General features: G+C 39.7%; 1 protein-coding gene across 1 annotated transcript in view; it reads left to right on the top strand.

Moving 5' to 3' along the window:
* Nucleotides 1-21,828, top strand: part of nxph1 (neurexophilin 1) — a 59,807-nt gene that overhangs the window by 35,316 nt on the left and 2,663 nt on the right. The gene's annotated exons all lie outside the window — the stretch shown is intronic.

Below are 21,828 nucleotides of genomic sequence, written 5' to 3'. Positions count from 1 at the left end.
ACCTACACTTTTAGCATAGGGGTAAACCGGGGCGAAAGTAACTACACCTGACCACAAGTGTTTCTTTTGTCCCGCTGCTAATGTGGTGACTTTTCTCTGTGTTGCAGCATTTATTAAAACATGTTTATGTCATATTATACAAACAGAATATGCCAATAGCGTGGGTCAGAAAGACTGAGGTCTGATTCAGCCACATGTTTATGAGAAGGTGTTTCTGGACATCTCTATTAGAAACATTAGTCTCAGGTAAGCTGATGAGTCTCAAGCCATATGCCATGCGCTTTGTTCAGATAATGCAGGAGGAGGGCAGAGATAATAGGGGAGAAGACTAGATCACATTATTAAGTCTTTTCCTAGGAGAGAGGGTGGTGATGGCACAATGGATAAGACACCTGCCTTTGGTGTGAGAGACCCGGGTTCAATTCCACACTGTGGAAAAACCACCAACGTGTACCTGAGTAAGACACTTAACCCCTCATTACTCCAGAGGTGTGCAACCTCTGACATATATAGCAATTGTAAGTCGCTTTGGATAAAAGCATCAGCTAGATGAATAAATCTAATGTAAATGAGAGCAAGCTGCATGCTTGTATTAAGAGAGCAGCTGATATTTAATTTGGCCTGTCTCCTAAGACAAAAGATGTTTGCAGTTACACATTAACAAGGTCATGTTTATTTATTAAATACAAGGGGGGAACACAAAAAATCTAGCTTGTATTGTTGTGTTACTTTTGTCCCAGCTGACGGGGTCGAAAGTAACAATGTGCCACTTATGTTTAAAGTGAAATTATACGGAAGTCGTTCTACATTTGTACACAATACCACCTGATATTGATAGACCACACCTGTGAGTTAGTGACCACAGCAAAAATATATCTCTGTCTGAAACTTTAAAACCAGGTTTTTCTGTAAAATGATACTTTCACCCATGCTCTCCCCTACAAACCCTTTGGGCAAAAAGATGTTCACATTGACAAAAATATCTACAAAATTTAATACTTTTTAATGGCCTTAATTTTTGCAAAATTGATTTATTACCTTTTAAGACTTTTTAAGATCCCGCAGACTGCCTGTTTTCACTTTTCTGTAAGACCGATTTTTGCAAACTTGTCCCAGACGATTTTGCCAATCTTCACTTATGAAAAGAATTTTAATACGTCAATCTGTTTTTGTTCCAAATTTTTTATTTATGTGTCTTTATGTACAATTTTACATAAATGCCCGTATATCTAAATTGGCTATTACCAAACTTGGAGCGTCTGCTCAGATGCTCAGAGCACTAGAGGGGGCACTACACATGCGAAAGATTTATATCTCGTAATTCGCTGTATGGATTCATATAGAATTCGTTTGTCACTACTCATTTGATGCATAAAATTTGGTAATGATTGCTCAAAGTGGGCATGGCTTATTACAACAAATATAAATTTATATATAAATATTCTTTATTCCAAACTTCAAAAAATCTAAGAAAGTCCCTCGTACATCCTAGAGAGCTGATATTTTTTCAACACATTTACTGATACATGAGAAATGTTTGCCTCACTGCAACCTATGGTCAATGCAGAAGTCAGTCACTCTATATTTTTCTGAATATGCTAATTTAACTAACATCATTCAGTATCTTGCTGTAACTTGTACTGTACTTGTGCTCAACATTTTGGATCAAACGCCACCAAAATAATTGACAACAAACCAAAAACCAGCAGAATTATGTGGGATTTTGTTCATAATTTTCTCACCAACATCTTGACAGTTATAAGTGTTTTAAATTCAATCTGACAAAATTATCCAGGTCTGGCACATGTAACATCACTACCTCAACTTGTCACCAGTAGCTCAGTCAGTCACCTACTCTAGAAATCTGAAGTTCTACAGTTCAATTCCCCAGGTGACTGAGTCAGACTTGGGGGGTCATTCTGAGACAAAGTTCTATATTGTATTTGGATCCCATGACACTTTCTTCTTATTTTCTCTGCTAAAAAGTGTTTTTGCAGCTTAAACTTTAAAACTTTGAAATACAAAATGTTGCAGGTGGGTTGAACATTTCACCCAGTAGTCAAGTAAGTATAATGACACTCTCTGATCTCAAGGTGATGCTGTAAAAACTTTGTTGTCAGGGACAATGCAGAAAACACTGCACATTACAATAACATGAAACATTAATTTGTGACGCCTGTCCCTGGTTAAGCCATCTGCATAAAAATTATCAGCATTACTAAACACGGCGGTCAAGAAAAAGAAAACAGATAATAAATAGTGGCAATTAATCAATCTGATGATCTTACATGATCGCAGCCACATCACATCACAGTCATTTACATGTGTTGCATATGTGTATGTCCGTATGTGTATAATTGTGTGTCTCTGTGTGCATGCATGCGCGTAGTCTATTTGATTATGTATGTAAGTTTATCTATATGAACCTTTTCCTCTATCTACAGTATGTGTACGTGTCCATTTGTAAGTGTGCAAGCACAAGTGCATAATTAGTGATCAATAATCGCAAGTTTGGTTTTGTTTGAGCCAGTTTTTCACATTTTTATTAAACCTTTTTGAGATCAGTTTATGTTTTTATTTCAGTTGGTAGGGCTTTCGCTTTGAGAGTTGTGTTATACTCTAAAGATAATTTAGTACAGTCCATAGAATGTAATGATGGAAATGGGATGGAAACTAGAAATCACCACTGTTGTACTTTATTCTGAAGTAGCAGAGAGACATTTGATTTTTGAAATTGTTGAAATTTGGGACAAAAAGATTGTTGTGATCATCCTCCAAGATCACACTACAGCAAATAAGCAATGGAAAAAGAATTATAAGTGATTGATCTAGGCTATCTGCTATCTGGCTGTACTATTGTCACCTATCACCAGGGATGTTGCTAGTTATAAAGTTCTACTGGGGCACAGGCCCCCCTATCCCCTATATATATTTTTAAAAGTGTCTGAAATGTGTTAGTATGGGAAGCTGATAAAGCACATACTAACATATCTCATACACTTTTCAAAGAGGTTTCATCCAGATATTTTCCATGGGTTCAATTTTAATATTTTAGTGTTTCTGTAAGAAGCCTGAATGGAAACCTCTATTCAGTGCTGGTTTGGATGAACCTCTGCACACTAACTCAGTCCTCATAAAGTCTGTTAAGACTAGGAGCCACTCTGCTGGGTCTGATGCTGGCTGTACATCTCTGGCTGTGCTGGTACTGGCTGAGTTTGCCTCTGCTTCACCTGGGTGACTTGCTAAATACTGTCTGGACTGGGTCTGTGCTACTGTTGGCTGATGATCCTTCAGCTACTCTACTGAGAAAATTCAGCATAGCATAAATTATAGATAATAATACTTGCTAGATATAAACGTTATCAGGTCAATCAGGCCCATTCAAACTCCCCCAGGTTTCTTTTTCAATATATTTTCAAAGGTAAAATACTATTTTTACTATGACTTGACTGAATACGTGATTATTATTCACTCAGAGATGTTCATCCATATTGCCCAGTCTGTAGCGCTAATAAACCATTTAATAGTCCCTATCAATCCACTGCTTTAAACCTTGCATTAGTCCAGAGTTGTAACTAAACCTTGACTGAGACAGATAATCATTGTATTGTTCTAAAATGATGTGCACCTATAAGCTGAGAAGAGAGATAGTCCCTCTTCATCGTCTCATCCACGTCAATGGCTTCACACATCTTTTTTGGCGACGTTTCACTTAACGTTACCCAGTAGTAGTTATTTTGAAAGTATAACTTAACGTTGAATATTTATAATTGACCGGTTGTTGCAGATGTATTGTTGCTAACTGGACAGCTGAGCCCTACACGTCCACTTGACCATTTTACTGGGGCACAGCCCATGAATACAGGGGCACGTGCCTCAGTAAAAAGAGTCTAGTGATGTCTATGCCTATCACACTCTGTCTGCCCAGTCTTTAATATGCTTATATTACAGAGTTACAGGTAGAGTTACAAAAGACCAGTTTTAAATAACTAAAATGATACTATATCTGTCTTTTCACTGGCTAATCTTTCACCTCACTTTGCTGCATAATCACAAGTTCATCTCATTGTCTATTGATATAGCCTTTAATTTCTAGAGTGAAAAATGGTAAGACACTACATTGCTTCAACTTTTCCAGGATTTCACAATTTCAGTTTCTTTTTGAGCAAGACTATCCTTTATCAATGTCCAAATTATTAGAATGCTTCTCATTAGAGAGAAATAGGAAAAGTATATTCTGTGATTCATTCACATAATACCGATCCCCTAAAAGCAGGAGTTGGTAACAATTGAACACACAAAGCAAAACCTTCCGCGTCTTTCTCTGCTGCTTGTATTACTCCTCCCACCAAACCCACAAAAAGGAGTCAGTTGCCCTCATCCCACTGCCCTCCACAGCAGGACTCTCTCAAAACCCCGGCTCCTCTTGCTTCGACTCGTCTTCACAAAGACACCCCTCCAAAGCTTCACGGTCCAAGGCAGAGAGCCTCAGCAACATTTAGAGGCTAGCACACTTATTCTCCACTGTTTGTTGTGATGCATCATTGCCACTCGCCAATACAAGCGCCATGGCATCGAACACAATGAGCCCGAAATTTTCAACTATAGGCTGTTGATTGATAAAAGAGGGATGGGCAGTTCTTTCATTGCTGCTGGTTGTTTCTCAGACAGTGTGCTTGTGAAACTTCTGAAGCCGCTCGCTGAAGATATTGAGCTTGACTGAGTGAGAGCATGCTCGAGGAGGGGGGCTGTGCAGAGTGTGCACAAGCAGTGTATGACACTGTGTTAGAAACTGCTCCTGGCTCTGATTGGTTGTTTTGACCCAGGAGCAGTGGATTCTTGCAAATGGCATTAGGAGCAGTAGGAGGAGCATGATCTTTTCCACAGATTATCTGTGTCATGTACTACTGTCAGGATATAGTGACAGTTTTAGCAAATATGAAGAAAAGTTCTCTTTCAAAGAATTCCCTACTAAATAAATTGAAAAAACAATGGGAAGAAGCACTTCATTCTTGGCATCCTCATGGTGACTTTATTTAAAATGGATTAATTCATTATTTATTTAAGTCTCAGTCTTGCAAGTGAAGATTAAACCATATAATAATTCTAACAGGAGATGGAAGCAAGTTACATCTTAGCTTTTATATATGTTTTGGTATTGTTCTAAGTTAACTAATTTCTGGAAATTTATATTTATTGTTTATATTTATTATCTGTCCTCCAACTAAAATCTGTGGTGGTAAACACACACCACAAAGGGGAGGGTACTGACATTGTAGGTGAGCACAAATGAGCCATCACTGATGTAATGAGCTGTTACCATAGAGCTGCAGGTACATTAAACTATGTCTCTAGATGACAGTTTTATACCCTTACAGCATACTTTTATACAGCAGTATTTAACAAAATGTGAAATTGATTAGTGTGGAGGACGCTACACTTGCTTCACTTTGTTACTTGTTCAATCTACAGTTTTCGTAATGGTGTATTTCGATGGGGTTTGCGACACGAACAGAATGAATTTTTGAAAAATAGTAAAAGTAACTACTGAATGGCAAGTCTGTATGGCCAGACAGTGGGTGCCTAGCAAAGGCACACCACAGAAAGCACTTGTCAAAGAAAGCCTTATGCCTTTGTCTCTGAGAGTAATAATTAGACAGAAAACTAAATTTCATGACAACAAGTGGGGGACAACAGGAAGTCGACATCTCTATGCAAAAGTCAATATGTTGCTCTCTATTAGATCCTCTCAGAACCTAATAATTAAATGAAATAAAACAGCCTTGGCAGATGGCACTGAAATGAACAGTTATTTTCTATTTAATTCAAGTAATGATGATATGCCTATTTATCTAATGTTCATGATGTTTAATGACTCATTGTTTGTTATTCTCCAGGACTGGAGACGCTGCAGAAACTGCTGTTTATGAAAGATGAAGCAAATAAAGCCACTCATTTAATGCACAGTGTAATTCAGCCACGTGTTTGTAGTGTGAATAATTCAATGCGATTTGTATGAGTAATAATCCTTCATAATGCATCTTTTACTGAGAGGAGGAATAGACAGAAGGTGCAGAAGTGGTTCCTTAAAAGCATTCGAGGCGATGGTGGGAAAGGCGATGGCGGCATGTGCTGGGGGAGTTATTGCTCCACTTACTTTACAAACTGAAAATCTCATTAAGCGTGACACTGAAGATTAGTTGAGAGGGACCAAAGTGGAAAGAGAATGAACTCACAAAGGGGCTGTGAGGAGGCTTTGGCTTTGTTTGCCATCATTAATACAGCGTTGAAACAGCTCAGGGGGGAAGCTCCGAGCCGCTGATCAGAAGAGCTGCGGATATGACAGGCAAACAGGTGCCCTCTTTTCTCTCCAAACACTTTTCCCTTTTAGCTCCTCTCCTCAGGTCTTAATTGAGGTGAGTCGTGTATTTGGGCCATCTGTGTGCTGACAAAATAAAGCTGGCTTTGATTTATGGTACCTCGAGACATATTAGCTTCTAAATTTCACCAGCAAGAATCTCAACTCTGCTTACAAACTCCAAGACAATTGCTAGAATTTATAGATTGTTTTATAAATGCTATTTATTCACATTGAATGATTCTCTCTCTTATATATACAATACGTTAATCATTGTTGTGTTTGTGTATGTGTTTTATTGTCAAATTTAAATCAATCTACAGTACATGAAAGCTGTCCTCTTACTGCTGAGAGATTGTACTACTTGAATCCAAAGGAAGACATCATGACATGAATTGAACATAAAAAAAATCATTCTTGGGTGGTAACAAGACTCAATTCATAGCTTTTTCACAGTCTTCAACAGTGGATGGAGTTTAGTCATAGAGCAATCAACTGAAGAAGACCTTGATATATGTGTGGAGGCACTAGAAAAATAATCAGTGTTGGGCAAGTTACCTCCAAAATGTAGTACATTATAGATTACTAGTTACTGTCATTTGAGAGTAATTAGTAATGTTACAATATTATTGTCTCTGAATTGCAATGCTTTACACTACTTTTGCGTTACTTTTGAGTTACAGACTCTGTGCACATTTACGCATGAGGTACAGCAGCATAACATCATTGATTATTTGAATCTCCCGACACTCCGACAAAATCCGTCAGGATGAGCTGACAGCAGCCTCTCTTCATGAAAGTAATTGTTAAAGTACAAACACACAGCCTATAGAAATCTATTTACGCATGATCCATCAGGGAAGCTCCTGTCTTGTTAAGAGGAACTGAACTCCCCCCGTAGTTTACACCCTGCCTATGTCTCCACCATCGGATTCCAGCAACAGGAAATAACGTTAGTCTTTTACTCATGGATTTGTTTTTCTGCTGCCAAAATGTTTTTCAGTGTTGGTGAATGATTAAAAAACTAAATTTTGCTAATTTCAGGTTAAAACGCGCATTACTGAGATTGTAATGGGTATAATATTGCGTTGCGTTATATTACTGCATTACAGCAAAAACCAATACATTACTGTAATTGCATTATTTTTGTAACGCGTTAGTCCCAACACTGCTCGCAATACAGTAGTTTATTCCATAGTTTATTTTATCGTGAGCAGTAAATTGAGATTGCGAACACTTCAAAAGGATTATTTTGCATCTTCACTGACAGCTGTGGAGTTACACAATTGTAATTTTTGCATCTAACAAATTTGACACATTGGATTGTGGGATTGTTAGCAGAAAGTAGCACATGCCAGTGACATTACTTTTCTACTATATTTTTGGAATTTTAAAGGCAGTATACAATATATATACCATACAAATATGGTGCATTATACTATCAATAGGGAGTGATTTTGGACACAGTGCCATTCTTCTATCTGTCTGTGATGTGATGATTGCTCCAGGTGTGGGAGCACAAAAAGAAGCACAATTTTATTTTATCACATGCAATCCAAAGGGTGAAAAAACTTCACTTCAACAATCCACATTGCATACATGTTGTGGCTATCATAGGAATATACTGTACGAATGAACCAGATCCATATGTATATCGATCTATTATTTTCACAAACCATTTGACTCAGTCATAGTCAGTCACAAAATGTCTATAATGTCGAAATGACAAAGTACAATACAAGCACATCAGGTCTGCACGTCATTGTTAACATTTACATACAGTAACATTCAGTGCCACCTGTATGTTAAGTGGTGTTCCACATCTGGTGCTAATCAGCCATGCAGTGACGGACAGATGACGGGTATTTTTCTGCACTACTCAACCTTTTCAAAAAGACATCAGTCAAAATGTGTTATGCTTGGTTTTATTATTAAAAAGCAGTTTGTAAAGAGTTTTTAAGGGTGAATGCTAATCATTTTGATGATCCTGACATTTCCTCTTGAATCAGTGCAAGTCCAAAATTCCTATTTGAACAGACAACACTTCCATTTTTCATCTAGTGGCAGCTTTGTATGCAACATCTTTCATAATCTTATGGGCAGATGTCTGTGAAATTTGCACATTCACTCACACATTTACAAGCACCCAGAGCAAGAATGTCTGCTGTAATGATGTGTCTAACAGTCTGCTATATGACCATTAGGCAGCTCTAGTACATGGGCAAACCGTGATATACCAGCAGCACTTAGCAGCAGTGTGGCGCCAAGCACCAATAGTCTAACTCACATTGTGTGCTGAGGGTGTTAATAGCTGTTAGTAGGTGTATTTCATGGCTTTTTCCCTCTAAGGAATACTTTATGAGATGTGGATACAGGGACTGAGAGCAGCCTCTGAATACTTCGGTCAGTTATGAATGTGCTGCTGAAATTAGCTCAGGACAGTTTAATAAACACATTCATAGAATTTCTTCGGCCGGCTCTCCCTAAAATACATATTTATTTTGCAGCTTCTTACAATGCTCAGTGATGTTGGCAGCCGCACATCTTCCAAATACAAACACACTACACAATCATGCTCTGGACACCTGCAAATTGCTTGAATGGCAAATCTATTCAGTTCACTGTATGGTGTGTAATAGAACTTCTATACTGAGTGCTAACATACACTGCTTGCTGTGCGCTACCATACACAACAGACTAGGGGTGTAAACAGGAACTGATTAGCAGTGGAAAACCAACACAGTAGTCAGAGGCCTACATACATGTGCAACCACAGCTCTGAACCACATTTGGTTTAAGACAGAAATCGATACAACTGTGATAAAAACATTGCTCAAAGCAACTCTCTTCTCAGTGTGCCTGTGCCTATTCTTTAATTCTGGTCCCAGTCAGTACTGTTGATTATAACAGTACTTATTTGTCTTTTTACACTGAAAATCAAATAATATTTCCCTTTAGACATAATCACAAAATAACACACAAAATACCTAAATTAGCTGGGATTTCCTTTTAGGCCGTCCTCCTCTGGGACTTATTTCAAATTCTATGAAATCTTCTACAGATCTGCAGTTGCAGTGTATCATATTGTTAAAAGAATATCTGTATCATTTTTGTATCTCATCATGGACCATGTATCAAATCCTTTCTGAGGGATGGACAGACTGTAGACTCCATCTACACTGAGTCACCTAATGCATCTTAGGTGGATCGGAAAGCTATCCAGGATTTAAATTCAATTGGATTCAGACTTTTACAGACTTCCACCCTGGCTTTTATCACTATGAACAGATTCCTAAAAAATATGGTAAATCCACAATGATAGCTAGCCTACTTAATTATAAATGCTCTCAGACTTTAGCCAATGGGGCTGTTCACTGAGGAGTGGTGGTTAAAACCTATAATTGTAAAAGTAACTGCAGGATGCAGTTCTGATTGGCAAGAAATATTAATCAACCATTTTTTTTATACAGTCTGCAATTGTGTATTTGGGACGTTACTGTACATGTGACACCTACAGTTACTGGTGGTAACAGCAAATGCGGTTTAATACTAAAAGTCACAGAAGTCTGGGGCAGCTAAAGAAACTATTGTCGGACAGTTATTGGTATCTTTCCATAATTATGTGAGCAGTCATGATCAGACTTTATGTTTCACGAGGCACGAGCCTGTGAACAGTCAAAGTGAAAGGAGTTCGTTAACGTTTCCTGGCTGAGAAGGTGGAGGTCTGCAGCGTGCAGCCTGCATCTCTTCACCTATCAGCTCACTGTGTCTGATCGTGAATCCTATATCCCCACAATATTTCAAACTGGTCCCCAGTCGTATAATGCTATAAATGATCGTTGTCTTGTTTTGTAGACGGTTTCATTTCCTGTGCTACTTCAAAATAAATGTCACCTTGTGTTTCACCAATTAAATCCAAGAAAAAACTAGAAGACGTTTTGTCCCCTCATCCAAGAGACAGTTCTGAAGAAGTCTCTTGGATGAGGGACAAAACATCTTCTAGTTTTTTCTACTACAAAGTCCAGTTGCCCTTGGCCTCAACCTTCTTTGGATAACCATGACCTGGATGACTGAGAACCTTCACAGACGCCAGTTAAATGCTTTAATGTGAAGCTGCAGCAGCAGCAGGAAATGTTCAGTTTGCGTTAATAACTTGATAGAGCATTTTACCGGGAATTTCGCCACAGATGCACAGTTTCTAATACTGCTAATATATTAATATTGCAGTACTTTCATCAGTAGCCTATCTGCCGGCCGGATGGGAAGCTTTGGCGGGCCAGATGTGGCCCGAGGGCCGCCAGTTGATGATCATTGGTGTACAGCCTGTGAAGGCTCAGTTTGCTCTTACACTCTGCTGAACTGAAGGTTAATTTGTTCGTATGTTCAGGGTCAATCGTCTTCATTCATCCTCTTCCTGTCTTGTAAAGCTAACACCCTCAAATGTTCCTCTCTCTCTTTCTGCCTTTCTGTTTTCATTCTCTGGAGCTTTCATAAGGCTTCTTTCATACACCACATTGTGCTCAGGCCTTCATTCTTCGCCCAGCAATTTATTTCGGCCCTGCTTTGCAGCTTCCTCGGCATGAGTATGATGATTGGAAATTTTCAAAAGAGACGGAGAATCTGGAGTTCATCTCATCTTAGATCTTTTGTCTTCTGTCTTATTTGACAGTAAAAAAAAAGTAATGACATGGTGCCGGCCTTGCTCATTCTCTAGAAACCAATGCCTGGAATGTGATTCTGTTTTTCTGATTGTTATAAAAGCTAGCAACATATGGTTACTGGTAGTATGTTCCTGGGGTATCTGTGGTTGCTAACAGCTCCCGAGTGTGCAGTATGAATTAATACAATCTGCCCTTTCAGGCCATTTCCCTCTGCAATCACTGAAGTGTAAATTACCATAGAGCTCACAATGCAACATGGATCACAATGCAAGTGTGTTTGATTTATTGTCCTACTTTTCTGCTGTTGGCAATAACACAGCCACATCAATAATACCTGTGTGTTCAGCAAAAAGCGACAAGCTAATTACAAGAACAAATGAAAGAACTTCTAGGATTTCTTCTAAAATGAGCACAGTTTAGGGCACCACAGGAGGGGACTTGAGCTGGATTTCTTGGTATGTTTGAGTCGTCATTGGTACCAACGTGATGCTTTATCACAAACAGTGTTTTACTTTGCAGCTTGATTTTGGAAGATGGGAAGCCAGTGAGTCGTCCTTAGTTTGGCCCCTTGCATATGCTCTTGCTGTTTCCCTGAGCCCATCCCCTTGTCCCATAGAATTCTCGCCTTTCCTCACCAGAAAGACTGTGTAGGTTGTTTGTTAAAGGACCCATAATGTGGGCTGCGACCTCTAGTAGGCAAAGGAGGAATTCAGGTGAAAAGTATAGCGAGAAAGTCCGCGTAAGGAGGTAGATACATGGGCTACATGGATTCCGAACTCCGGACTTTCACACAGCGGACCAGCTTTTGAGTCACGAAATAGTGTTACTGACTTTAGTCACGTGACTTATGTGACTTACATCACATACTTATTAGAACCCAAACCATGTTTTCCTAAACCTAACCAAGTGATTTTGTTGCCTAAACATAACCAAACCAGGACCGTTTCACAACGTTAACTTACTTACTTGAATTACGTCACGTAACTTACGTATGTAAGGTGCAGTAGTCTATGCCTATCGCTGGACTGGTACTTTTTTTATATGGTCATGTATGTTGTTTTGGTGGTATTGTAAAACCATCTATATTGTCTTTGAGGTATGAGTAAATGTTGAATTCTCCAGAGGGAGCTGTAGGAAGTCTTATAAAGGAAGGGGGTTGCAGTTTTAATGAAGTGAACATACCAGACCAATGTAGCCTGATCCTCATCTCAGCTTGAGGGTAGAGGTTCAATCCTACATTAACTGCTACTGGCATAGTACACCTGATTGCTTACATTCCTCATTCTCCAGCAGGGCAAAATTAACACAAGCAGCAGAAAAACTGGGATGCTGCTTGGCTGCAATGAGTGCAAGGACACTGATAGATGTTAATGACAGTGGGGTGTTTGATAAGAACCTACATTAAGAAGCTGTATAAATCACATGCTATAGCCTGTCCTGCTTGCCCTGTGCCACAGTATGCAACTTAATTTCATCTGGTAGAATCCGGCCTGACTGGACCATTATGTTGAGTGTAAATCCCAAAACGTTATCAGCTTATATCACACAGTAATACACACACATGCACACACATTGTGACCCACCCTGTGGCAAATTACCTGTGACTGCCAACAGCTGAGACATCTATAGGACAAGTTGAAATTGTGTTATAGTGGCTGATATAAAGCTGAAGTCAAACAGTCAAGCAATATGAAAAGAAGGTGTGACAGAGAGGAGGAGGAGTGTGGTGAAGTTACAATGAAATATAAATAAAGAACAATTATTGCTCTTCTGGTTAAAAAGGCAAACAGCTAAGGCAGAGAGCAAAGAGAGCAGTTTGTCTTTGCTGCCTTATTTGTAAGTTTTATTGAGAGATATTTTCTTGTGAGAAACCGGAGAGCAAAAAAAATCTTAAAAAACATAAAGACAACATACGCCACCAACATAATTCAGTCCCACTGTGCTGGGTGTTGGTCCTGTAAGGGCTGCCCTGCATGCCGCTTTCATTGGCTTTTATGTCTTTCTAATGAATGACCCACCAACAGGCTGAGGATTTAGAGTCCCTGATTTCCACACAAATATCTCTTTATGCACTGTATATAAAATGATGAAAAAACAAATAGAGTTTTTATTAATTTAATTCATAGCCTAAAAGCCTGGGCACACTAGCAGTTATAACTTTGAAATTATTGTCCTGTTTGCAACGTTGTCAGGACGTCACCAAGCTTCCTGCACCACCCGTATGTATTTCATGAGCATGTGAAGAAATCTGCTGTGCCACTTTTTGGTCTGACCAGGGACTTTTGGCTTTTTGTAGATGGTCATTCTGTTTGATTATTTTGCAGTAAAACTTAGCAAGCAATAGTAAGCTTAAAAATATTGACATCAATGTGGAAAAAATCTCAAACTGAAACCATAACATACCATACACATTATAAGTCAGGATGGGACCAAACCCCCAGGGCAAAAATTAGATGTTTCCCCTGCCCCCCCTTACTGCTGCAAAATCAATTAAGTAATCAGTTGTGTTTGGTTTCCATCTTTTCAGGAAAACGTTGGGTTATTCTAGTAACTTCAGTCTTGAATATAAAAACAAGGATTGCATGAGAGGCACAAACCACTACAAAAACATCACATAAAACTTTTGAAAAAGAAATTTAGAACTGCAAAGTGCTCTGCAGCATGTGCAGAGACTTTAGAAAATAATTCATGTTTGGACTGAATAGGACAGGCAGAGACTGTGCTGCTTGCCTTGCCCAGCAGTCTTGCCTGGGGGCAACCAACTGGCTGTCTGGCCAGTTGTCAGGTATCTGAGAGGCCTGTGCTGGCCACGGTGCCGGCCATGTTTACCAGATGCACCGTTCCCTCAGGTGAGCGCACTACAGCTGGCAGCTCCAGGTTCCAGCAAACCGACTGGCCCTCGGCCCGAAACATGCTGGATGTTGCCTGAGCCTGAGAACTGCACAGATAAACATGTCTGTATGCGCCGCATAGAGCCTACCCACTAGACAAGACAAACAATGAGTACAGATAAACAGCCACAGACTGCACGCTTTATGCTCAGTGGCAGTTGTATTGCATTACTGTCATTAGTTGTTATAAAGACAGTATAGTTATTTAATGGTGTAACATTTTTAAACATCAATATATCAATATCAGTGTCTTCAGAGACAGAGTGATGTGAGGGGAACATCTTTGACCTAATGCAAGTAGACTATTATACACAAAAGATAGATATTCCAAAAATTTAACTGCTTCTTAAAAACTGATTGAATCCGATTGAGCAACATGTTAATAGCTTGATGTATTGGCTTTAAAACATTACATGTACTGTAGAGCAAGGTGGGCAATATTCTGTGTTTTTCTTATTGTCCCATGTGAAGATCCTAATCAACAATTACTGTAGCCTACTGCCAAGTATTGTGAGTGAATCCAGAGCCTGATATATATTATTCCTCTGTGACTTCGAGCTCCATTATAACTGTTGTACAAAAAAACATTGTAAAAACTAGTAACTGTTTCAGTAACAATTTCCAGTGGTTGGAGGTGGGATTAAGAATGGGGGCAACCATTCCTACATAGCTAGATAACTACATCCATGAAACAGGACAGAAAATGGGCACAGAAAGTGTGGATGAGACTGACGCTGCTATACAAGTTGTTGTAAGTCGACTTACAGAAAACAACTTAAAGAACTCCCTAGCAGCTGATACTGTGGCTTCCATGTTGACAGAAAAAGTCACTGGGTGGAAGGATACATCATTCACTGGGCAGGTAGGTAGATTTAACTCCCTTCTACTATGTAGAAGCCAATATATATTAATATAGAAGCAATTATAAAAATGGTAAACAGAAATAAACTATCATCAGTGGAGCAGTGCTGAGGATGAATTAGAGTATAAGAGTCTGATAGTTTGGGGGAAAAAGCTGCTCTGCAGTCTGGTGGTGCGGCAGCAGAAACTTCTATATCTCTTCCCAGAAGGCAGCAGGGTGAACAGGCTGTGGCTGGGTGGGTACTGTCCTTTAGTTTCCTTTGGGCTCTGCAGGCACCTCACCTCACCGATATCACTGATGCTCGGGAGATGGGTACCAATGATCTTCTGAGCAGTTCTGCAGCAGAGCCCTCCGGTCCTGGGCCGTGCACATCCCATGATGCCAGTGATGTTTTCAGTCAGGATGCTTTCTATTGCTCCTCTGTAAAAGCTGACAAGAACTTGGCTTCCTCAGGAAATACACCACTCTGCAAGATTATCAGTTTGCTCTCGATATGAAGCATCATTGTTGTTTGAAATCCGGCCAATGATTGATTATCTGACTAACAAGCATTGTCCTGCCAGTCTAAATGTGTATTGAAGATGTTTGCTCAAACTACTAGACTGTCCTTCTCGAATCAGTCGTCCGTAAAAGCAGCTTACTACAACCCATATTATTGTTAGGCCTCTATTGGCTGTAATAATTTTGATGGGAGCAAAGTAGGAAGTCAGGTGAGGCAGTTTAAAGAGTGACAGAGTCCAAGTAGAGAGGAGCCCAGAGTGGACGGATATGTCATACACAGGGCTTTCACCCAGGAGCCCACTGTTTGTGTCCCTTTTGAAAACAAAAATCAGTGCTAACTTATTTTTATATCATGTCACGTGACGTAACTTACTTATTTTAATCCAAACCATGATCTTTTCCCAGACCTAACCAAGTTTAGTACCTAAACCTACCCTAACTGATGACAATGAATGACAACATACGCCACCTCAATAATTCCAGACTGAACAGACGTCGCTGGTATTCTCCAACAGTTGTATATGTCGTTTTGGTATGAAGACATGTTGAAAACTAAAGTGCCCAGTTGTTTTAGGAAGCTAGCATCTGCCCAAGGAACCAAGAATCTAAGGGGCCCCAAAGGCCCACGGTTGTATGTGTGGCAATTACTTTGTGGTAATCTGATTAATTGCAAATTTGTTTGGTAATATGCACCACTGAAGCCCAATTAAAAACTTTTAGGTGGCTCCTGCATGCTTACCCAATACATACAGTACCCAGGGGATTTTCACCCCTGGGCCCCCTTGTTAATCTTGCCCTGATGTACCTAACTACTTGTACTTTGGTATTTTATTTTAGGCAAAACTTCTGCTCCACTTCATTTCAGAGGCAAGATTAGAGGCAGACTTTATATTGCCCTATATCTATCTGGCTGCTGTAGTAGTTACTAGTTACTTTGCAGATTAAGTTTCTGAAAATGGATTATGTGCAATGCAAATGAAATATCATGCATTCTACACATTAGCCAACATTAAATTATTCAGTAGTTTAAATGTTTTTTTTTACAGCTAACTACATGTGCAAGGACTGAATTTCTATGAGAATTAAACTGCAGCTCAAGCACTTTGTCTTCTGTTTTTATGTTTGTTTTCTTAGCTAAATTTCTATTGAATGCACTAAAAGATTCATCTTTGTAAGCAGGCACATTATCATTAATTCATTCCAATGTGATTCTCATCCTCCACCAACCTGGGATATTTTTCAGTATGAGAAGGCCAACTCACCTGTTTGAATAGGAAATGATTGCAGAGTCTCTGCCTCACACAGCCAAGTGCTCTCTGAGTTTAACCTGTCAGGTTAAAGATAGATCCCCTGAGACCCTCTTCAGCACCACTTAGTGTGCCGTTAGATTCTGTTTGTTTCTTCCCTTTTGACTTTCCTCATGTCTAATGTAGAACACATTCTCCAGTGAGTGCCTGGTTTGTCTTTTAACAATCTGTACTTAGTGTACAATTAGGTCTGAATATAAAACATTTTCTTAGAACGTTACAGTTCTTTAAAGTCTAACGTCTTTAGATTAACTCATTGTTCATTGATTTGTACCTGTGAAATCCAGAGCCCGTGGCTAATGATAGACATGGCTATCAGTGGAATTCAGCCTCGTTTTCTGAGGCTAGAGCTGTCTCCATCTTTGTGCATGCTTACTATGGTTATAGGTGTTGTTCTCATCGATCAAAAGTTTAGCAGAAAAGGCACTGTTTACCTGTATATACCTGATTATAATACATTGGACTCACACACCTCTGTAGATCCAGTTGTCATTGCCAAACTCTGGCTGTTTTTGTTTACGGCTTCAGTTCTAGCTCTCTGATCATTATTGCAGCTACCTGTGCTCCTCACTGCTGAGCAGCATGGTCATTTAGAACATTGCTTCACTCACTGGATGTGGGCATTTATTTTTGATCCAACACCAATGTATGTTAAAACACATTTTTAATGGTAAATGTCAACTGTCAATTGTGCAAATTCTCTTAACTAATCACTGATCACTGTGCGCATAACAGAAGAAGGAAAAGAGTACATGCACTAAAGAATGGGTCTAGACCATGAACTCCCATTTCAACAAGACTGATTGAATGACAATTATTGTTTTGTTGCCACTTCTCTTTTTTCTGGAGGATTTTTTTTATTTTTAAGAACACTTATTATTAGTTAAAATTACAGGTGCTGGTCATATAATTAGAATATCATCAAAAAGTTGATTTATTTCAGTAATTCCATTCAAAAAGTGAAACTTGTATAATGTATACATTCATTCCACACAGACTGATATATTTCAAGTGTTCATTCCTTTTAATTTTGATGATTATAACTGACAACTAATGAAAACCCCAAATTCAGTAACTCAAAAAATTAGAATATTGTGAAAAGGTTCAATATTGAAGACACCTGGTGCCACACTCTAATCAGCTAATTAACTCAAAACACCTGCAAAGGCCTTTAAATGGTCTCTCAGTCTAGTTCTGTAGGCTTCACAATCATGGGGAAGACTGCTGACTTGACAGCTGTCCAAAAGACGACCATTGACACCTTGCACAAGGAGGGCAAGACACAAAAGGTCATTGCTAAAGATGCTGGCTGTTCACAGAGCTCTGTGTCCAAGCACATTAATAGAGAGGCGAAGGGAAGGAAAAGATGTGGTAGAAAAAAGTGTACAAGCAATAGGGATAACCCGCACCCTGGAGAGGATTGTGAAACAAAACCCATTCAAAAATGTGGGGGAGATTCACAAAGAGTGGACTGCAGCTAGAGTCAGTGCCACCACGCACAGACGTATGCAAGACATGGGTTTCAGCCACTCTTGAAGAAGACACAGCGCCAGAAGCGTCTCGCCTGGGCTAAAGACAGAAAGGACTGGACTGCTGCTGAGTGGTCCAAAGTTATGTTCTCTGATGAAAGTAAATTTTGCATTTCCTTTGGAAATCAAGGTCCCAGAGTCTGGAGGAAGAGAGGAGAGGCACAGAATCCACGTTGCTTGAAGTCCAGTGTAAAGTTTCCACAGTCAGTGATGGTTTGGGGTGCCATGTCATCTGCTGGTGTTGGTCCACTGTGTTTTCTGAGGTCCAAGGTCAACGCAGTCGTCTACCAGGAGGTTTTAGAGCACTTCATGCTTCCTGCTGCTGACCAACTTTATGGAGATGCAGATTTCATTTTCCAACAGGACTTGGCACCTGCACACAGTGCCAAAGCTACCAGTACCTGGTTTAAGGACCATGGTCTCCCTGTTCTTAATTGGCCAGCAAACTGGCCTGACCTTAACCCTATAGAAAATCTATGGGGTATTGTGAGGAAGATGCGATATGCCAGACCCAACAATGCAGTAGAGCTGAAGGCCACTATCAGACCAACCTGGGCTCTCATAACACCTGAGCAGTGCCACAGACTGATCGACTCCATGCCACGCCACATTGCTGCAGTAATTCAGGCAAAAGGAGCCCCAACTAAGTATTGAGTGCTGTACATGCTCATACTTTTCATGTTCATGCTTTTCAGTTGGCCAACATTTCTAAAAATACTTTTTTTGTATTGGACTAAAGTAATATTCTAATTTTCTGAGATACTGAATTTGGGATTTTCATTAGTTGTCAGTTTTAATCATCACAATTAAATGAAATAAACATTTGAAATATACCAGTCTGTATGTAATGAATGAATATAATATCCAAGTTTCACTTTTTGAATGGAATTACTGATATAAATCAACTTTTTGATAATATTCTAATTATATGACCAGCACCTGTACTGGCATAAAATTACTGACAGGCAAGATACTGCTAATAAGCAAAATCAATTACTCAGAAGTTTTTATTTGTCTACAGGTTGTCATAGATTTCACTGAAAATGAAGTTCCCATGGTTTTCATTGCTCATTGTTCAGACACGAGACACGTCATAACAAGACTTAACGTTTACAGCAATGCTAACAGTAAGGTGCTTTGAGCTAAATGCTAACATCAGCATGTTAACAGGCTCACAAGGATAATGTTGATGTTTAGCAGGTACTTAACTAAGGTTAACTCAAGTGAACAGTGGAGTATGGGGATCAGCAACATCAACAATGACAGCAGTGCATGGATGTGTGGTTAATGTGCTATGGAGGTGTTGAATGTGCAAATCAAAACAAAAGTGATGTGGATGGCAGCTTTTGGAAGGAAGAGAGAGTAACCTCAGGGCCCAGCTTTTTATATCCTAAGGGCCCAGGTGACTTTAATCAGCTGATGTCCCTCCCATGTCAGCCAATTGCCTGGTAAGGTCAGGTCAGCCTCTAAGACAGTGGAAGTGTCACAAACGTGATAAAAGACACGCACATAATTCTTCATCCATCCATACATACAGAATCATATCTTGATTTCATTCTGCTGCTAAATCTCTAACATACTTCACAGGAGAGGTATATTCTCCTTGTAATAGCATGTTTAAAGCTCTCTGTATGTCCCCGTGGTGTTGAGAGATGTGCCGTGAGGCGATTCAATCCGAAGGGCCAACTGATTGGTAACGAAACCTTATTTTCCAAGTATCGATCCTGGGGGCAACCTGCAAAATGCAAAAACCTCAGCAAGACAGATCTGCTGTCACTTCTTACAGTAGATATCAGGCAGTCAATGTCACATACCTCCAGTGGGGCCTGTATGAGCCTAATTCCACTCACTGGTGCTAAATAGTGAAAACCCTTGGGTTCATCAATCATCAATTCAAGGAGCACTCTTTAGTTAATAGTCCAGTCTTTACCCACTGAACAGCCACTGCATTTATCTGTGTGAGCCAGCAGACATTCCCTCTATGTGACAGAGGGAGGAAATGGGAGCAATATGTTTTACTTTGATTGCTGTATTCTCTTTTTCGCTCAGCTTGCTGCGCTATAATTCCCAATTTGGAGCTGTCTGCGATCATGATTTGAAATTGAAGCTTGCAGCGGATTGATTATCTTCAACCCACACGTAATACATTTGATTGATCAATTTTGTAGAAAATGGCATGCTTGAATGTGAAAGTCTATATTTCCTGAATAATATAGATAAGTAATATTTCATGATGCATCATTTCACCCACCTCCTTGAAATTCCATGGTATTCTTCAATAAAGAGGTACTGGAAGGTGAAAATAGTGGCAATGGTAATGTGAATTACTAAAGAGAAACATAGTAAACCAGCATGTAAGTGTTTTTAAAGATATCAGTTCATATAACAAATTCAGGGAATGTTCTTTTACATAGATATATACTTTATTATTCCCCCCCGGGGATAGATTTTATTATAAGTAACATACAGTAGTATACAAGTATCCCCTTTATGCATGTGAATGCATAGATTGTGCAAATTCTTCTTCTTCAATCTTCAATTTTATTTATATAGCGCCAAATCACAACAACAGTTATCTCACAGCGCTTTTCATAAAAGAGCAGGTCTAGACCGTACTCTTTGATGTTATTTAGAGCAGCCCAACAGTTCCCACCAAGAGCAAGCACTAGGCGACAGAGGCAAGGAAAAACTTTAATTTGCTGTAATGTGTGCAAAATGGATATAATTATAAGTTAAGGAGATGTATTGCACTTTGCCACAATTTACTGAGCGTAGAGCGCGTCATCCACTTGAGCAATTATAGTGAACCCCAAAATTGCTTCAGATGGGTGACTGTGTGTGTGAATGTTAGATCAATTCTGATGTGCTGTTACATGGTGAATGGGTGAATGTGACATGTAGTGTATAGCATGTATTGTCCGCAATGCAACAGAGTGGGCATGAGTTAAAAAGATCTCCTGTGCGGCTTGGTGAAACACCTTGATGCAATGAGTCTTTGGCTAAAGACGCTCCTCTTCTGAATCAGCATGTTGTGGAGGGGAGACATTCTTCAGGATGCTAACCAACTAGACAGCATTCTCATCTGTTAGCGTGTCTTGCCCTGACACTCTCTGTCCCCAGCACACGTCTGCGTAAAAGATGATGCTGGCCACCACAGACCAGTAGAACAACAGCAACATCCTGCTGCAGGCGCTGAAGCCTCATAACAGGAAGTAGAGCCTTCTTGTACCGGGCCTCTGTGTTTACAGCCCACTCTAGCCTATCGTCCAGGTGCACTTGAAGGCATTTATAGAAATGAGCCACCTTGACAAACTCCCCCTGGATGCATACAGGGGTCAGAGGAGGCTGTCCACAATGAGTTCCCTGGACTAATGTTCAACTGTTTAAAGAGCCTCCACAATCACGCAGGTTAGACTTCTGCTCAGGTTGAAGGAGCTAAGCTGGAAATTAAGGTACTTGGTAGGGTGTTTGGCTACCAGTGGCAGAAATGTTTTGATGAGCCCGTATCCTTATTTGGATGTCATAAACAACTATCATCCAAAGATGCACATGAACGCATAGGCCTATGGCTTTATGCTATTTCCCTGGTGCAATGTTGGTGACTGCAACTTGCCAAGAAACATAGAAATGTGCCAGTGGAATAAGAAAGTGACACATCATCACCAAATTCTTGGCTAATAATTTCCTTGGACGTTTATGTGAAAGAACTATGTAATTTG

This window comes from Micropterus salmoides, unplaced genomic scaffold, assembly GCF_014851395.1.
Source record: "Micropterus salmoides isolate LMB-PRFRI ecotype aquatic unplaced genomic scaffold, ASM1485139v1 Ms_hic_scaffold_17, whole genome shotgun sequence".
NCBI classification, from domain to species: Eukaryota; Metazoa; Chordata; class Actinopteri; order Centrarchiformes; family Centrarchidae; genus Micropterus; species Micropterus salmoides.
Note: the sequence above shows the minus strand (reverse complement) of the source record. Positions and strands in the feature narration are given on the sequence as shown.